Below are 12,203 nucleotides of genomic sequence, written 5' to 3'. Positions count from 1 at the left end.
AAATGTACAATTAAAAACGTTGGTAGAGTCCGTATGCATCTATTTGGTTTAGCAACACGTGTTTCGTTATGGTTTGAACTAGGGATTCTGTGGCTGGCCATCACTATTCGACAAGCCATAAAAAAATATTAGGATAGCCTGTAGGTCTCGTCTATACAATGGCAATATGTTTTAGCCATGTTCTACACCAGTGTGGCTGCTGGTTGGCATAACTAACTTGGTGTAGAGGAGAGTGGCGAAGACTGGAGTGGCACAGATTGGAGTGTCGTAGAGTAGAGTGGTGTAGAGTAGAGTGACACAGAGTGGAGGGGCGTGGAGTATTGTAGAGTGGAGTGACATATAGTGCTGTGGAGTGGCATAGAGTGGAGGGGAATAGAGTAGAGGGGCATTGAGTGTTGTGGCATAGAGTGAAGGGAAGTGGCGTAGAGTGGAGTGGCATAGAATAGAGTGGCATAGAGTAGAGCGGTGTAGCACAGAGTAGAGTGTCATAGGCAATCGTTGAGTGGAGAAGAGTGGAATAGAATGGGAGGACAAAGGGTGGAGTGGAGTGTCATTGAGTGAAGTGTCGTAGGGTGGAGTGGAGTGGCAAAGAGTGGAGAAAAGTGCCTAGAAAGGAGTAGAGTGGAGGGGCCCAGAGTGGAGCAAAGTGTCATAAAGTGCAGTGCCATAGCGTAGAGTAGCTTAGACCGGAGTAAATTGTAATAGAGTGGAGTGGCCTAGAGTGGAGTAAAGTGGCAAAGGGTGTCATAGAGGATCATGGAGTGGTGTGTGTCCGAAAGTAGACTGTCGTAGAGGAATCTATGACAAAATATCGACTACAAAAATATCTACCTACAAAAATATCGAAACAAAAATATAAATTACATTAATATCGAGATCCTATCTCTAACAAGGTAAGTACAAAAATATCCCAAAAAAATATTGATGTCAAAAATATCGTTTTTTTTAAATATCTGTTTTTTTTAATTAAAAAAATGGAATATTAACAAAATAATACTTATAAATGTAATAAACATAGTTAAAAATATGTTATAATATTTAAAATTAATAAATAATGTTATAAAAACTAATAATAATAAAAATATATAACATAGTATATATTCATTAATAATACCTCAAATATTTTTTTTAATAACTTATAAATAAATGAAAATATAATACATTACAAATACATTTATATATATAAAATAATAATATAAATAACAATTAATAAAAATGTAAAACAAATAAAAAAATTAAATACATTTTGGATAGCGTACGGGTAAAAATGACTATTCCCACTCCAGAGAGTGCAACAGGAGGGAAAGTGTTGGATAGCGTAGGGGTAAAAATTACTATTCCAACTCCAGAGAGTGCAACAGTAGGGAAAATGTTGGATAGCGTAAGGGTAAAAATTACTATTCCCACTCCAGAGAGTGCAACAGTAGGGAAAGTGTTGGATAGCGTAGGGGTAAAAATTACTATTTCACTCCAGAGAGTGCAACAGTAGGGAAAGTGTTGGATAGCGTAGGGGTAATAATTACTATTCCCACTCCAGAGAGTGCAACAGTAGGGAAGGTGTTGGATAGCGTAGGGGTAAAAATTACTATTCCAACTCCAGAGAGTGCAACAGTAGGGAAAGTGTTGAATAGCGTAGGGGTAACAATTACTATTCCCACTCCAGAGAGTGCAACAGTAGGGAAAGTGTTGGATAGCGTAGGGGTAACAATTACTATTTCAACTCCAGAGAGTGCAACAGTAGGGAAAGTGTTGGATAGTGTAGGGGTAACAATTACTATTCCTACTCCAAAGAGTGCAACAGTAGGGAACGTCAGTGGCGGCTTGTGACATCTGAAAGTGGTGAGGCGTTAAATAATTTTCATACTGCGCCATCGTGAGCGAGCCAGCCTGAACAACCTAGGGGAATTCGGGGGATTCTCCCCGCGAAACTTTTGAAAAAAGAGTGGACAAATGGTGCATTTTCAAGCAAATTTGCGAAAGCAGGAAGGTTATTAAAGCAATTGTGAAAGTGCAGTTATTACATTAATAAAGATATGTCATATAACATAGGTAGCTGCTTATTCAGTATACTGACAAAAGCAGTGACTCACTGACCTATTTACATCATGTGCATTTTTTGATCTGCATAGGGTACATGTTCTTTGCAGCAGGCACATTACCCTTCTGCGCTACCTTTCCATGAGTCAAAATTTCCACTAGACAAAACTCTGACCCTGCTCTCTCTCTCTAGGAAGAGCATTAATCACCAGCGTTATCATGACCTTTTTATTGTTTCTAAAAATTGCCAGAGGCCAGTGCAGTGGTAACGAGTGCTCTTAGAACCATAATATACTTGCAACTTCATTCAAATTACGCACTAGACAAGAAAGAGAGCAATATGCTGCCTAAATAAAAAGTACCAACATCCTGGAAAAAGCAAAGTAAAGCATGTGAAATATAAGCAGGAAGAATACCAATCCACCAATCAATCAGTCATTGCAGTACCACAGGATTGGTGCACTTGAAGCACTTCCCCACCATGGAAAACAATGCTGTTCAAAAAAAGACAAGAAAACAAAAGTACTGCTTCACTGACAAACTCTGCAAAGTAGAGCTAATATGTTTGGGTGTGAATAATATAAATCTAGCCAGTTTCTGAACACTCTGACTTGCTTTATTTCGTTTTTTTATTTATTTTTCATAGTTTAAACATTTTATTCCAAAATATGATAACTTTTCTTCAGAATTAAAGTGTATTTAATTAACATGTGGAAATGTTCCACCCGGTACAATAAATTATATCACTGCATTTAGGAGTCATTCATTATATTTGCATCTAAGGTAAGGATATTCTTTTCGTACAAACGCTCATTGACCAAGCTTTAAGCAGATACCAGGCGTCATTTTTGCAAAAATACTGGTTTTACACTGCGGAAGGACGAGTACTCAAATCAATTTGAAATTTTTGCCCACTCTTAATAATAAGAGTCCGTCGTTTCTCAGATTGCCTGAAAGATGCCTACCCCAGCTCACATAACGTACAGATTACCACATGTGGTCGCCGGCCTGGGCTCTCAGGTTTCATTTCTTTTACAGTAAACGCCTGGGTACTGGCTTGTTCCAGTCAATAGCTCTTCACTAACCATGAAGCCATGAACCCAGAAACAGTTTCTGCAATAACCCAGCTTGATTATCTGTGCGTTAAACCAGGATGCAGAGTGAGAGCCGGGGGATAGACCTTCACAAGATGGACATGACGTAAAAACCATGCTTTAATAAATATTTACTAGGTTACATTCGACTGACTCAGTACTGACCTTGTTGTTCAAAACTGCAGAGCAAAAAGCTCAACGTCACAGCTTGCTCCCAATAAAGCAGCCTTTTGCGCACAGGACAGAATGGTGACATAACGTTTCCCCTTCCAAAATAGATGCAATTTGACACCCGCGCTGTGAAGTAACAAAGAGGCAGGAAGATGATGATAAAACTATTAAGTAATAGTTTATTTAAATATTAGACAGCAGAATACAGGAGCGCAGCTTGCCAGGATCAAGTCCAAAGGTAAACTGACTCCAGCGCAGTTAAGACATAACTGTGTCTAGCATGACACGAGGGACGCACTTTTGAAGAGAAACATTCTCTTCAAAAGTTCGTGCAGCATATTAGAACACAAGACAGATGATGTAACACAAAACAGAAGTGAATACATGAGCGCGCCGTAGCGTGCCATGTAACAAATTAAATGAATACACTTACATGTACTTTACATCTTCTCCCTATTTACATAAATACAGAAAATAAAAGGAAAGTGAAAAGTCAAAACTTAAGAAAGAAAATAATCTTTAAAGCGAGATAGAAGGGAACAATTCCTGTGAGACCTGTCAGTGGAAACATGAGAAGAACTTGCATCAACATGAGGGTTAACAGCATTATCACATATTGGTTCTTCAACATTAGAATCTGCAACAGAATTTGAGTTAGAAGCTGAGATTCGAGAACAAGCAGAGCTGACAAGTGAATGTTCATCAGAGGTAGTACCTAAAGGGAAAAAAGAACAAGAGGAAGATTCATTTACATATTTACTAGTGGAGATTTTTCTTGCCTGTTCCGGAGTAAGTCTGACAATGACACGCTTACTCCACCACCCCTTTCCATCAAGAAAAAGAGAACCCTTAGATACTTTAAGGACCTGTGTAGGTAAAGAGAAAGTCGATAGACCCTTCTTAACTTTGCTATTAAACTTAACCATGACCCAGTCTCCAACATTAAAAGGTTGAATAGAAGAAAGAAATTTTGAATTAAAATTTCTTTCTTGGGTCAATTGCTTAGAAGTAACATTAACTTTAACAATTTCCTTGTCATGGCAAGCTAAGCAAGAGATGTCCTTAACTTTCAAATCTTTTATCCAAGACGGGCAAACATTTCCATTTGGATTTCTCTTCCTCAGAAGTCTGAAAGGGGAAACACCAGTTGTACTATGAGGGGTAACTAAATAAGACCATAGTTTGCCCCTAAGACATTTTTCTACATCCAAATTAGAAGACACAGCAGTTTGTATTCCTTCCTTGAAAAACTTATTCATTCTCTCTATCAGTCCATTGGATGAAGGAGAATACAGTGCCACTCTAAGATGTTTAATATCGTATGACTTAAGAAACGACTCAAAAGAGGATGAACAAAAATGAGAGCCATTGTCACTGACCAATTCTCTAGGGGAACCCTCAGAGAGAAACATTTTACTCAGAAAATTAATGGCAACAACAGAAGTGGGAGAATCAGCGAACTCAAAAGCACACCACTTAGAATGGTAGTCAACCAATGAAACAATATAACGTTTATCACTAGGTAACACTTCCCAAGGACCAGAAAAATCAATAGCCAGTTTTTGCCAAGCTTCGATAGGAAATGGAACTGTGTGCAAAGGTAAAAGGGGTGTCTTCCAATGCTTATCTGAGATCAAGCAAGTAGAACAAGACTCAATCCAGTTAGAAACATCCCCATCTAAACCAGGCCACCAAAAGTGTTCCTTCAATTTCCTCGAGGTGCTACCAATACCAAGGTGTCCTTAATGAGCAGAGTCAAAAAGTTTTTTTCGAATGCCTAAAGGTGGAACACATAAATCACCCCTAAAAATGACATCATTTACAACGGTAAGTTCTCCAGAAACCTGAGCAAAGACCTTCAATGAAGCAGGAAGTGAACAAATTTTTGGCCATCCAGAAACAATTAGATTTTTTACATTGAGAAGAACTGAATCTTCGGAGAAACTATGCAGCCATTCAGCCTCTGATATACAAAAAGGTGAAAGAACTAACTCCTCTATAGATGCTACAACGCATTCAACATCATCAAAGGAATCATCTTCTGCATCATTTTTATCCAAAGTCAGTCTTGAAAGAGCATCAGCTCGTAAATTATTGCCACCCGAAATGTGTTTAATTGTAAAATTGTACTCATGCAGTTTAGATAAAATGCGAACTAATCTAGAAGAAGCCTTGCCTGTTCCATTACCATTGAGAAGATGAAGTAAGGGCTTGTGATCACTGAGGAGGGTAAAGTGTGAACCCCAGATAAACGTTTTAAATTTCTCAATTGCCCAGGAACAGGCAAGGGCTTCTCTTTCAATAGTGCTATAATGAGACTCAGCTACATTTAGGGCCCTTGATGCAAAACCTACAGTATTCTCCTTACAAAAGTTTCTTTGAGTTAGCACTGCACCTAAACCTCTTTGGCTAGCGTCAACAGCAATAGTACATTCTAAACTTGGATTGAAAGAGGATAACGCAGGTGCTTCTACAATGACCTTTTTCACAGTGTCAAAAGCCTTGTTAGCTTCCTCAGACCAAGTGAATTTAACATCTTTTTTAAGTAGGGTGCGAAGAGGTTGGACAAACTGAGAATAATTTTGGATAAACCGTGAATAGTACTCAGCAAGTCCAAGAAACGACCTCAGGGCATCCTTGTCCTTGGGGACAGCAACATCAGAAATAGCTTTGGTTAAACAAATCTTTGGTTTAATACCATGTGCGGAAATACTGTGACCAAGATAGTCCAGTTCTTTTACCATAAATATACATTTCTTAACACCCAAGGTTATGCCAAATTCTTGAAAGCGAGACAAAACCTTCCTTAAGACTTAATATGTTCTGATCTATCTTTTGAATGTATCAGAACATCATCCTGATAAGCTTGTACGTTTGGGATGTCATGCAAAATTGTGTCCATAAATTTTTGGAAGACACTGGCGGCAGACGCCAAGCCAAAAGGAAGTCGGAGGTATTTGAATGCCCCAAAAGGAGTTATGAAAGTTGTTAACTCAGAGGAGGACCTCGAGAGAGGGATCTGATGATACGCACTCTTGAGGTCCAAAAGTGAAAACATTTTAGATTCCGAAATGCCTGCCAACAATTCCAGAATTTTCGGTAATGGATGGCAATCCACAATAATGTTTTGATTAAGGGATCGCAAATCTGCACACAAGCGAATTGAGGAATCCTTTTTTTTAACGACAACTATGGGACTGACCCATAAGGAAGAATTGGTAGGGACAATAATACCTTCTGAAACCAAGTTGTCTAAGACTTTTTTTTAGCTCATCTCTTACATTCAAGGGAACATTCCCCAGTTTATGGGAGACAGGAATGGCATTAGGTTTTAGTCTGATCAGATGCTCAAAATCCTTAATGTAGCCCACAGAATCTTTGAACACTTTAGGAAATTCAGATATCAAGTTTTGAATTTCCAGGTTTTCCTCATGAGCCACATTCAAAATTGACGTCTCATTAATTTGAACTGGTGAATCAGAACCAGGAACTAATTTCAAACCCATTCTAGCCAAGTCTTGCCACCCAACAATAAGCTTTCCATCAATTGCAACATAGACTTTCGTTGTAGTAAACCTACCCAAACATTCAATTCTTGTAACAAAATATCCTAACATATTAATACTCTTCCCATTGTAGGCTTTGGGAATGATGTCAAGAGGACGTAAAGTTTCACTCTTACTCCAAAATTCATTAAATAAAGTATCAGAGATGATGGTAACGGGTGCCCCCGAATCTGCCATCATGTCTAATTTTACATTATCAACAATTACACAGCAAGTGGGGTCTTTAACACGTGTAGTGTGGTGATCGAGCTCAACTAAATCAAGAGATAAAATTTTCCTTTCAGGAATAGATTGGTCAGGAATTACATTTTGAATTGAATTAATATGAAGATCATCAAATGGAGATTGTAAGGAAGACATGTCAACATTAGAAACATTTACATGAGGATCTTCAAAAGAAGAAAGATTATTAATCCTAACTGCTTTCCTGTTTCAACAAACAATATTGAAGTGACCAATTTTGCTACAAAAAGTACACGTTTTACCCAACGCAGGACAGGTGGGGCTGTTACTAAGGTGACTTTTTGAGCCACATCTAAAACAATAAGAGTTAAATTTCTTTTGAAAAGGTTTAAATGATGAGTTCTTTTGAAGAACAGCGTTAATTTGGACATCCTTTTCGTGTTGAAGGAAGTTTCCATCAGGGATGCATCTCGAAGAAACAATTGACCTTTCAACGCTCTTAGCCATATCTAACACTTCATTTAAAGTGGGGTCACGACAACTCAAAATTCTCTCCTGAATCTTTTTGTGATAGCAGTTGTAGACAAATTGGTCTCTGAGAACAGTGTCTAGATATGCCCCAAAATTACACTCTGCAGCCAAATTTCTTAAAACGGAGATGAAGTCCTCGACAGACTCATCTTGATGTTGTTTCCTTTTCATGAAGTTGAAACGCTCCATCATAACACTGGGCTGTTCAATAAATTTTTTGTTTAATCTTAAAACTGCATCTGTAAAAACATTCCATCCATCTCCATTTCCTGGTGGAGGTTCAGACAGTGGAAGATTGTTGAAAATCTCCTTTCCAGCAGTTCCCAAATGACTATATAGAATAGCCAGCTTCCTTTTTGCAGAGTATTCATCTGCTCCAATTGCCACTAAGTAATTTTCAAAACTTATGAACCACAACTTCCATGACTCTTTAGGTTTACCAGGGTTAGGTAAAAAATGATTTAAATAAACAATTTGCTGACTAGTGGCCATAATGAATAAATTAAAACGAATAGGAAACTTTGTAAAATTCTGATAGTATATAAATAAGTTGTAATAATAGTCAAATGTCTTCAGTTTTATAAATTTTAAATAAATACCTTTTACAATTGATGCGCTCGCTGTTGTAAAAAGGATCACTCGAAAATCACTAGTTGAAGTGTTGTTATGGAAACGAGTTGAACGAGTGAATAAAAATGGCCGCCTGAGCGTGGGCGTGATGACGTTGTTAAAGTGATGTCATACGCGTCATGGGACGCTCGACGAATCAACCGCTGAGATGCGCTGAGAGCCAGAAGTGAGAAAAGCAAGGAAATCCCACAGAGCTCAGCGCAAAGCTGTGCGATGACGAGGTTTCCAGTCTGAGTTGAAGAGGTTAAAAAGCGAAGAAGCGAAGCGCAAATTGAAGTTCAGGTATTTTTGAAAGAAATGCGCAAAAATGGTAAAATGCTGCCAAAATCGCCAGGATATCTCCGTGGTCCTTGTCCCCAAAATGTGAAGTAACAAAGAGGCAGGAAGATGATGATAAAACTATTAAGTAATAGTTTATTTAAATATTAGACAGCAGAATACAGGAGCGCAGCTTGCCAGGATCAAGTCCAAGGGTAAACTGACTCCAGCGCAGTTAAGACATAACTGTGTCTAGCATGACACGAGGGACGCACTTTTGAAGAGAAACATTCTCTTCAAAAGTACTTAACACGCGCCTTGTCTCCACTTTTGTGTATTTGTACAGTAGTTGTATTCCACCAGAATGAACATTGAACCAAATGCGACGAGGGAGACTAATCCGAAACAAAACAGACACACGCAAGATGCACTCTGCACGCCGAAGCCCTGAGCATCCAAACAATATCCTAATAGCTCCTTTAATTTCCCGACACCCAGACTACTCCGCACTTCTCACCCGACCTAGCAGCACCTCCCTGTTCCTCAGGTGCCTAGACCTGGTCCCTGACCTACAACTCTTCCAGCAACATTCCTCACATAATTATGCTTTATGCAATCATTCTCTAGTTTTTCAATCTACGGCAACTGTCTGGTGACTGGTGGCAAACTACTCACAATTAGTCGTGGACGGTTCTAATAGGGACCTGTAATGGTCGGTGCACAGACGTCGGCATTGCACCACAACAGCAAAGCAATTCTATTATCATGGTCTCGGCTGCTCTGCAAATAAGTTTGCAGTGAAAGCCACAGTGTATTATTTAAAACAGAAAGTGTAACGACAGACCTTGTAAGCCGGCACGCCGCAATAATACGCAGCCACAGCACCTGCACACTCTAATCAGGTCAGAATTTGCCTGGTGGCCTAAGTCACTTAAGTGTAGCTTTTCAAAGGAAATTTTCATTAATAGGCTGGTAATGTGCACTCAGTGCAACAAAGTGACATGACACCTGTTTGTCGTTTGTGGTATAAAGCGCTCTGCGACGAAAACCTGCAGGGTTTGCTTCAACAAGGTGTGGACTAGCCAGCAACTGCGATGTTTTGCTGCTAACTGCACGTCTCATTCAGAAGCGTGGCAAGGGTGTCAGGGGCCCTGGAAATGTCATCTTAACCATTTACTGGATCCTCACAGTCGCTGCTCGCGGGGGGGGCGATTGAGGTGGGGGGGGGTGTCGCACAGGGTATTAAAATAAAATTTTAAAATCCTACCTGAGGTCCCGTCCTCCTGAGCAGGTCCGCGTCGCCCCGGGCACGTTGGTGCCTGCAGCCCCTCGCTCTCAGCCAATCCTAGCTTAGGGCATGGCATATAGCCATGATAGGTGATTGGCCATGCAGTGCGGTCATCATCAATGCAGCCAACACCCGCGCGGCACCATCCTGCTGCAGCAGCCAATCCTGGTGCAGCGTTCACAGCGCCACTGCGCCAGGATTGGCTACGAGCAGGATACGATTCTGCCCATATTGAGACTGGGGCCCCGGGTCCCTGCCTTTGTCGCTAAGGGGGGTGGAGGGGGGGTTCTACCACACTACGCATGCGTGAGCCAGTCTAAATATTGAGTACTCCTGGCTTTCACATGCGCAGAATGTACCCCGCGTCTCTCTCTCTATTCTGCCTGTGCGCACTGTGCCTGCCACTCTCTGCCACAGCCCCGCCCCCCACAGCCCACTTCCGAATGCGTTGCCCGATTCTGTCGGGCTTTTCCCGCCGGGGCCGGTAGGTCGCAGTTTCAGTGTGCGCGCTGCAGATTTATTTAAAAACATACTTTAATAATGTTGGCAGTGCCGTGCGGTCGCGTCCATGGCTAGTGGGGCAACGCCCCAACGCCCCCAATGGACGCACCGCCACTGCACTGGGGAACGTGTTGGATAGCGTAGGGGTAACAATTACTATTCCCACTCCAGAGAGTGCGACAGTAGGGAAAGTGTTGGATAGCGTAGGGGTTAAAATTACTATTCAAACTCCAGAGAGTGCAACAGTAGGGAAAGTGTTGGATAGCGTTGGGGTAACAATTACTATTCCCACTCCAGAGAGTGCAACAGTAGGGAAAGTGTTGGATAGCGTAGGGGTAACAATTACTATTCCAACTCCAGAGAGTGCAACAGTAGGGAAAGTGTTGGATAGCGTAGGGGTAACAATTACTATTCCCACTACAAAGAGTGCAACAGTAGGGAAAGTGTTGGATAGCGTAGGGGTAACAATTACTATTCCCACTCCGGAGAGTGCAACAGAAGGGAAAGTGTTGGATAGCGTAGGGGTAAAAATTACTATTCCAACTCCAGAGAGTGCAACAGTATGGAAAGTGTTGGATAGCGTAGGGGTAGCAATTACTATTCCAACTCCAAAGAGTGCAACACTAGGGAAAGTGTTGGATAGCGTAGGGGTAACAATTACTATTCCAACTCCAGAAAGTGCAACAGTAGGGAAAGTGTTGGATAGCGTAGGGGTAACAATTACTATTCCAACTCCAGAGAGTGCAACAGTAGGGAAAGTGTTGTATAGCGTAGGGTTAAAAATAACATACTTATAAATAAATGTATTTTTTTAAATAATAAAAACGTAACTATTAAATAAATATAAACCATTTACAAATACCAATACATAATTATTAAAAACATGACTAGCAAATATATTTAACTAAAAAAATTAATAAAAAATACCATTTAATAATATTTAAATACCAAATATTAATTAATTAACAATTATATAATTAACAAACAATTATTTAAAAAACATTTTTACTTAATTACATTTAAATTACTTCCCACCCTATTCCCCATAAACCCGCAACCCGCTACAGAACATAATTATCAATTAATCAATACATTAAAATAAATTACCAATTAATTAAAAATAGTTATCAATTAATTGAAATTAATGTATAATTCCTACTAATTAATAATTAATTTAACATAATTAAATTACTTCTCACCCTATTCCCCTATAAATCCACAACCCGTTACAGAACATAATTATCAGTTAATCAATTAATTAAAATTAATTAAAAATTAATTAAACATAATTACTAATTAATTAAAATTAATTTATAATTCCTACTAATTAATAATTAATTTAACATAATTAAATTACTTCCCACCCTATTCCCCTATAAACCCACAACCCGCTACAGAACATAATTATCAATTAATCAAATAATTAAAATTAATTACCAATTAATTAAAAATAATTACCAATTAATTAAAATAATTTATAATTCCTACTAATTAATAATTAATTTAACATAATTAAATTACTCCCTACCCTTTTCCCCTATAAACCCACAACTCGCTACAGTACTAAAATACACAATTACATAAAAATAAATTAAAAACATAATAAACACATAATAATATACACAAAAATAATTTAAAAATCGATATTAGTAACATCGAAATTATTAACATCGATATTACTAACATCGATATTTAAAACTTCGATATTACTAATATCGATATTAAATCTATCGATATTACTTACCTTCTTTATTATGTCCCTTCGATATTTAAACTTCGATATTATTGTATATCGATATTTAAATATCCATATTTTGTCTGCATACCGTCGTAGAGTGTTGTGGAGGGTCATAGAGAGTTGTGGCATAGAGTGAAGTAAAGTGGCATAGAGTGTCGTAGAGCAGAATGGCATAGAATAGAGTGGCATTGAGCGGCTTAGAGTGA

The sequence above is a fragment of the Lissotriton vulgaris genome, chromosome 2_1 (genome assembly GCF_964263255.1).
Source record: "Lissotriton vulgaris chromosome 2_1, aLisVul1.2, whole genome shotgun sequence".
Classification (NCBI taxonomy): domain Eukaryota; kingdom Metazoa; phylum Chordata; class Amphibia; order Caudata; family Salamandridae; genus Lissotriton; species Lissotriton vulgaris.
This window is presented reverse-complemented; position numbering follows the sequence as displayed.